Below are 9,090 nucleotides of genomic sequence, written 5' to 3'. Positions count from 1 at the left end.
AGCGCCACCTCTCTCTGATCTACCCTGGTATTTTTTTTAATTGCACACCATTACACCCATTCATTATTTACATTCCGACACAAACACGCTAGGTTAAGCTAATCAGTGGGTAATTATGTAGAGTTCAACCGGCTGGAACTAAAATCTTACAAACACAGAATCTGCTGGATATCTCAGATAGAGTTCTGAAATCAGGTCTAATCAAAGAATCAGAATAGTTGGAAAGAAATCATGTCGAAAGAACTTTACCAATGCTTTTTTTCTACCCCACGAAAGGAAATTTCCTGTAATTTGATGCACTGAATTTATGACTAGGCTGGATAGAAAGATTCCTCATCAAGGATTATTTTCTAGAGACACCCAAAAGAGCTAGTGATAAAAATCGGATCATTTTAGTGACTTTTTTTTTTTGACATTAATCAGAAATAAAATATTTATTTATTTTTACTAAGCAGACCCCCAACACGGCTACATACACAAACTTTGACTATAGTTTCACTCATTTATATATATATATATATATATATATATATATATATATATATATATATATATATATATATATATATATATATATATAACTTCATAGCACCTATAGGAGTCAAGTGACAAAAAAAAGAATGACTCGGACTAGACGAGTGTAGAGGGATAAACTACTCTGTTACCTGTGTAATGCGTTGCATAGCGTCAAAAGCACGTACGGTGATTTGCTCGTCCAGTAGAAAATAAACAAATCACTCTTTTAGACTACCAGAATTTCCGGACTATAAAGCGCACCCATATATAAGCCGCACCCACTGAATTTTAAAAAGGTATATATTTTTTTAACATAAATAAGCCGCTACACTAATGAACTTTACACAGGCTTTAACGAAAGACACGTTACACACGGTGTAACGGGTGAAATATGTTGCGCTTCCTTTAGGAGCAGAGCGGTATTTTGGGAATAGCATGCTGCTGCATTTTTTCCGGGATTACTGCATGTGTGTAAGACTGAGGATTATGTCCTTATTAATTTCTGATGCTCATTTCTAAGTTTCTTTGACTAACCCGTAACGCTGTTGCCAAGAAAAATAAAAAAGCACGAGTTTTGGAAACCTGTCTGTGCTTATATGGGTTCTGTTGCAACTGGAGTTAGCGAGCTCTCCCTTCACCCAGACTCAACGTGCTACAACGGCTTGTATCTAAACAGTAGCCTACCAAGTAAGTCATTGTTCACTGTCTTCCTCCTTCCTTTCACAACTATTTCTCTCAGGAGTTTATCTTTTGGCACCCGATGGAAGTTTTTTCTCGCGATGCCGTGCAGCTCAGAACACAGATGAGGTGCGTTTTTTTCGTTTCCGTTCGGAAATTTCATTGGTCTAATGTTATGGGTCTCAGTTTTTTGGCTTGAAGTTTGTGAAACCGGAAAACCGAAAAATTAAGAAATTAGCCGCTTCGTTGTTTAAGGTTCAAAACGTGGGAAAAAAGTAGCGGCTTTGAGTCCGAAAAATACGGTAATCGTTTTTTCTGAGTTACATTAAAAACTCGTTCAGAATCAACAAATCGTTCTTGAACGACCCGTCACTACTACTCCTTTTTACAGAAAAGGTGGAGAAAGGGAATATCTCTGATATAAATGTTAAAGCATGCGGAACAAATTTATTACAAGTTAAGCAAATCAAATACTAATCCAGCAAAACAATGTTATGTGTATTGTAGTGTATTGAGACGGAGGAATGAAATTAATTCTTCACTATAGAGATGTAAATAAGTATAGTTGTAATATATGTACTTCCAGTCTTATTTTCTCACCAGTTGCCACCTCATACCTTTTCTCTGGACATTAGACCAAAAATAATACAGGGGTGCGTGTTTACACGCACTTCTCTCGAAGCTTCCTTGAAGTTAGTAATAAAATGACTCATAGTTATCTTTTTATGTTACGCCATTGGTTACCGTTTTCATGGATGAGAAAACGTCATCATTGCTAGTTTGCTAATATAAAATGATGTACACAAGGTCATGTTCGAGTCAAAGTGTATCTACAGACATTATTGTGGCCAAGTTATGAACTGAATCAGCTGTTAGTCGAGACATCGAACATGAAACTAGCAGCTGAAGGTGTAGTCAGTGAGAAAGTGAAGTGCATTGTGTGTGTGTGTGTGTGAGAGAGAGAGAGAGAGAGAGAGATAGAGAGTGTGTGTAAGTCACTCGGCATGTACGAGGTAAAGTGTCTCGTGTGTGAAGGTCTATTTCTCTTGAGTCTGATTGCACACTTCCTTGTTCTGATTGGCTGGATGTCGGTGGTCCTCATCATCCATCTTTTCCCTCTCAGTTTCAGAGCCTTCAGAACAGCAGAGACCAGAATCTTTTCTCTGAGACGGTGTTTTGTCGAAGCTGCAGGAATGGTATGGTACTAATGGTACTTTTCTTTACGACATAGTAAGCTTTTAACTTATCATAACAATAAAACCACCTACTTATTGTATGGCACTAAAATCACTTTGATCTGTACAGAAGCATGGACTCTAAAGGTGTGCTGTAGTAAGATGTTAGCAGCAGGTCCTCTAGTCCTTTAGGTCAGTGGTCCCAAACCCCTAGTCCATGGGTCAACTGGTACTGGGCCACACAGAAAGAATACATAACTTACATTATTTCTGTTTTATTTATTATCTGATTCTAAACAATGTTTTATTTTGGAAAATGACCGGATTTTCCAAAAAAATTTTTTTCCAAATCGCCACATCTGTCTATGACTCACTCTTGATGCATGTCATGATGCCTCGGTCACATGTCTTACCTCCATCCACTACTTTTTTAAAGGGGCTGCTCCATCCGCTAACACAAAATACATTACTGCTAAATTCAAACCCCCAAACTAGCAAAATGAACAAAAAACAACACAGTGGATTCACGTTTATTATTATATTTAGAAAATACCAGTTTTTATGGGGGTCGTATCATTTTATTTTATTGTATTTATCCGCCATACCTTAAAGGGCGGTCCGTGAAAATATTGTCTGACATTAAACCGGTCTGTGGCGCAAAAAAAGGTTGGGGACCACTGCTTTAGGTTATAAGGTGGAGACTCTCCCTCATGTATTTTGGTGCCTGTCTATCCAAGCCAGCATTTTTTTCAGGAAATAGTTAGACTGTGGGATCTGAGCAGACAGGCTTGCTTCCACTTCCCACACACATCAGTGAGTCGTAGGTGCCTAATGACATCATCACCAATTCACAGTTTTGGTAGGTAACCACTGCATACCAGGAACACCCCAAATAGACTGTCGTCTAGCCATCACATTTCTTTTCAAAGTTGTTCAGATGAATACGCGTGTCTATTTTACAGTTCCTTCAGTCTTTTCACTTTCTGGAAACAGAAAAATAGGCAAACTAACTTTTCACTTGATGCTTAATATATCCCAGTCTATCCCATTGTTATAAAATAATTAATAAGGGTGTAATGGTACACATATTTGTACCATTTTCAGTACAGAGCTTAATGCAATCCTTTTTACGTGTGGAACATAGTTAAAATCTTGAGTTCCCTCAAGAACCCATTAAATGGTGGACAGCAAATTAGTTTTTTTTTAATTATTTTTAAACTTAAAAACATACACAACAATGTCAGGAGTATAAAAAGAAACTAGAGTAAGCACAGTTTCACTGTGGCTACTGACTAAGCTAAGATTTGTTTTGGGCATGCATGAAAACGCTAAAGAATCCATAGCGCTAGCGTTAGCCGCTAACAGAACTGGCTAGCGGCTAACATTAGCACTATGGATTGTTTCGCATTTTTTGTCCAGCTTCAAGAATTTCTCTTGAAAGGAGAAAATCCTGACAATTCCACATTTCGAAGAGTGAATGAATGAGGGATGGAAGGAATGAAGACATTAATTAAAGTATGCTGAAATCATAAATTATTCCCTACAAGATTACCCTTAATGACACTTGATACTGACACTTGAATGCAAAAATGTTTATGGCCAATATTTATGGTCAGTAAGTTTATCATGCTTATATATATATATATATATATATATATATATATATATATATATATATATATATATATATATATATATATATATATATATATTATATTAGGCGTAAACAGACTTCTTTATTTTCCTAGACCTGACTTTCAAGTGGAGGGAGAGAAGGACTGAGATAAAAATAGCCGAATGGTGCTGTATGGATCAGGAAGCTATTAATACATGAATCGGGCATGTAGATCGAGATAATGCAGTGTTTCTGAGTCACCAGGCAACGGGCACACATTGTCTCCTTCCATTGTCTCAGATTCTTCTACGGTTCATTCTTTTTTTTATTCAGGCTGTTTATAGGCACTGTGGACTTTTTTTTTTTCATGTCTGTCTTCTGTCTCAGTTCACTCTGCCTATCCTCTCTTTCTCTCTTTCCTTCTGCAATCACTTTGCTGCATCACTCTGCATTCCTCTGCACCTGGACCCTCCCTCTCTCTTGCTTTCACTCTCAGTCTTTCCCTCTCTCTCTCTCTCTCTCTCTCTCTCTCTCTCTCTCTCTCTCTCTCTCTCTCTCCCTCTCTCTCTCTCATTCTCTCTCTCTCTCTCTCTCTCTCTCTCTCTCTCTCTCTCTCTCTCTCTCTCTCTCTCTCTGTTCTATAAATATCTTGCCCTAGTTTGCTGCAGCTGCAGTGAAGCCAGAGGCTGGTAGAAAAGGGTGAGATAGTAAAGCAGTCTACACACACACACACACACACACACACACACACACACACACACACACACACACACACACACACACACATGCACACACACGCACACACAACATAAATGTATTTTTGTTCACTATACTGTGTGCAAATCATTTCACCCGAACACAAACTATAAAGCACTTAATGGTTTCCAGTTCTTTAGCTTGACCCTGTCAGACTTAAGATGGATAGAACAGCTCATACACACCAAATGAGTTAGTAATTCACTCTCACACACACACACACACACACACACACACACACACACACACACACACACACACACACACACACACACACACACACACACGTATACAGAGTCACACAGCCTGATGTCACTTACTCTTACTCTATGCCATTGCTGTATATTGTGTGTGATTCATATCATGTTCTATTTCTATCCAAATTGCTATTTATTAATATAAATAACGTCAACAGATGATACATAGTTCTTTAAAAGATGTGTGTCAGTGTGTGTGTGTGTGTGTGTGTGTGTGTGTGTGTGTGTGTGTGTGTGTGTGTGTGTAGAGGGTGGTTGTGTCTAATGTGACTATGCAATCCCTGGAAGCTTTAACTGTTCCACTGCCCTGCTTTTCCTCCTACAACCAAAACAAAAAGGCAGTTTTGTTCGCACTACTGACAGAGTAACTGCACTTTCAGCACTTTCAAAAAAAACTATATTTCTACTGAAAAGGTTCATGGTTTTGTAAAGCCCAGCCGCATATCTATTTTGGTAAGTGCCATTAGTCTTACAGCCTTGTCTTTTGCCAAAGGGTTTCATCTAGTAAGTTGTTTAGAGGGACATTAGAAAGAGAGGTTGGTGAGGACAGGAGAGACTACAGCTGTAAATGATTACAGGAACTAAAATGATTAAGAGACATTATGCAGCATTTTAAAACAGATCCGTCTCTGAAGAAAATATTGTCCTATAAACCATGCGTTGAAACGAAGGTCGGTGAGATCACTTTTTTCGGAATACATCTGATATCTCAAGACATTGCCTGGCACTTTTCACTTATACAGCCATGACATTTTGGATGTCTTGCATGCAAAATCCCAATCGTATCAAATCTCTGACAGTGGGATGAGACACTAAAGCAAATGTATTTCTTAGATTAATATTAATCAGGTGATTAAGCAACAAAACCGAACACGTCATTGTCCACACCATTAGTTCATCCGCGGAAACATTAGGAAACGTCAAACTGTCAGTATCTTGTCTTAAGTACTACCTTGATATCTGTGCCAGCTCTGTCACAGTTTAATACTTAGTCTGGTCCCACTTAAATGTACTACATTTTGCTGTAAGTTTTATGCGTGAGACTGTGCGCTGCATGGAGAGCGCTATATTATAAGTATTTATGTATATTATATATTTATTAAATAATATTAATCACATTTTCATGATTCAGTACTGTTTTTTTCATATTTTTGTAAGAAATTTCAGTACTATTTTACATAGAATGTTATAATATTTTTTTTTTATCTATTTTAAAAACTATTGTATGGTTAAGCTTTTAAGTACGATCAAACCAACTATCTGTAAATCCCTCGCCCTCGATTTAAATCTTAATCTATATCTGGATTTCTGTAAAACTGCTTTAATTTTCTTATAGCCAACACAAGAGCAAGTAAAATAGCAACCTTTAAGAAGTCAACATGATAACAAAGGGCAATTTTTTTTTTTTATTATTAATAATGAGCATCATAGTAGTGAAGCTGTAGACATAAGTGGACTGCAAATTTATCTTCTTCTTTCGGCTGCTCCCGTTAGTGGTCACCACAGCGGATCATTCGTCTCCATACTGTCCTCTACATCTGCCTGTTCAAACCAACTACCTGCATGTCTTCCCTCACCACATCCATACACCTCCTCCATGGTCTTGCTCTTTTCCTCCTTCCTGGCGGCTCCATCTTCAGCATTCTCCTACCGATATACCCCATGTCCCAAAACGTCCTACATGTGCTGTTTCTGTAATAAACCCATTTCATCGTCTTCACTCCCAATGAAAATCTCAGCATCTTCAGCTCTGCTACCTCCAGCTCCACCTCCTGTCTATTAGTCAATGCCACTGTCTCTAAACCATACAACATCTTAGGTCTCACCACAGTCCTATAAACTTTCCCTTTTACTCTCGCAGATACTCTTCTATCACAAATCACTTCTCTAACACACTCTCCATTACTTTGCACTGTTGACTCCAGGTACCTGAACTCCACCACCTACTCCACCTCTTCTCCCTGTAACCGCACCCCTCCACTGCCCTCCCTCTCATTTACACACATGTACTCTGTCTTACTCCTACTGACTTTTATTCCCCTTCTCTCCAGCATGTACCTCCACCTCTCCAGACTCTTCTCAACCTGCTCCCTACTCTCACCACAAATCAATATATCATCCACAAACATCATAGTCCACGGAGACTCCTGTCTGACCTCGTCTGTCAACCTGTCCATCACCACTGCAAACAGGAAAGGGCTCAGAGCTGATCCTTGATGCAGTCCAACCTCCAACTAAAACCAGTCTGACATTACTACTGCACACTTAACTGCTGTCACACTGTCCTTATATTCATACATGTCCCGAACTGCAAATTTATAAATAAAAAAAATAAATAATCCAAGCTACATATGTGCCAATGACCTTCAACATCAATATAGTGTTACCTCTATTAACCATGCTCTTGTGGGTGGCCCTGGAACTTTCCACTACATGATACATTGGTGGTACCATGGTTATCGTGGGTTTTTATTATATAGGTTTTCAGGTTGACATTTTATAGTAAAAAGTCATTTGATGTTTTATGTTACAATGATTTTGTCAGGAGTATGGGTGTTTTACCTTTCTTCAAGTCATACCAAAGAACTAACACTTAAATAATAATTTAATAAAATTATTTTACCAATCGTGAATCAACAATTAACTCAGCCATTAGGGTTGCACAAGCCAGTGCACTCTTAGTCCCGGTCCCAAGCCCAGATAAATGGAGAGGGTTGCGTTAGGAAGGGCATCCAGCATAAAACGTGCCAAATCAAACATGTGGATCAGGAATCAGAATTTCATACCGGATCATTCGAGGCCCGGGTTACCAACAACCGCCACAGGTATCGTTAGCCAACAGGGTACCGGTAGAAATCGGGCTACTGTTTGCGGAAGGAGGAGAAGGAGAAGAGGAAGACCTCTACAGAGACGGCAGGAAAAGGAGAAGTGTAGGAAAGTGGAGGTTCAGGTTGGTACTTTAAATGTTGGTACTATGAATGGTAAAGGGAGAGAGATAGCTGATATGATGGAGAGGAGAAAGGTAGATATGTTGTGTGTTCAGGAGACCAGGTGGAAAGGGAGTAAGACCAGGAACATTGGAGGTGGAGGTTTAAACTGCTCTATCATGGTGTGGATGGAAAGGGAAATTGTGTAGGGGGATTCTGAAGGAAGAGTACAGTAAGAGTGTAGTGGAGGTGAAGAGAGTTTCTGATAGGGTGATGAACGTGAAGCTGGAAATTGAAGGGGTGATGATAAATATCATCAGTGCTTATACTCCACAAGTGGGTTGTGAGATGGAGGAGAAGGAAAAATTAAGTGGTACAAGGTGAACGAAATGAGGAATGAAAGATTAGTGATTGGTGCAGATTTTAATAGGCATGTAGATGAAGGGAACAGAGGTGATGAGGAGGTGATGGTAGGTATGGCTTTAAGGAGATGAATATGTAAGGGCAGATGGTGGTAGATTTTGGTAAAAGGATGGAAATGGTTAGTAAGCAGAAGGTTGGACAGCACTGATAAGTTGCCATTGTTGGGCTCTTGAGCAAGGCTCTGAACTCCCTCTGCTCCAGGAGTGCATAAAGTTAATCTTGTCAACTTTGCCGCCTAACTAGACACACCACGTCTATATAAGATGCTTTTGTTTGTCATATACATTACAGCACAGTGAATTTATTATCTTGTAACCAGGAGTATTAACTGTTAAGTAACCACTTCCCAGGTCATAGCCTCTAAAATTATGTAAGTCCTAAAATTTAAAATATATTCCAGTGTCCTTGGATTGACAAACATCTTAATATAGACGTATCCGAGTGCCGCCCGTAATCACAGTAGGTATCTGAAGAAATTTCGCCAGCTGAAGGTCTAGTGACTGTTGTTTTAGTGGGAAAGAAGCTTAACATGTGCAGGCTGATTGCTTTATTAACTACGGTTAACGACAATAAAATCGTCGTAAACTATACTGTATTTTATTGTAAAGTCTTTTATAATCCAGAGCAGGCAGAATTATGGTTTGATATGATTTTTCGATAATAGCTTACGAAAAAATTGTAAAAATATTTTATGTTTCGTGTGTAGCAGCATATATATGTGGTATGAAACGTTAGGATGCTGC

This window comes from Silurus aristotelis (assembly GCF_946808225.1).
Source record: "Silurus aristotelis genome assembly, chromosome: 6".
Lineage (NCBI taxonomy): Eukaryota > Metazoa > Chordata > Actinopteri > Siluriformes > Siluridae > Silurus > Silurus aristotelis.
This window is presented reverse-complemented; position numbering follows the sequence as displayed.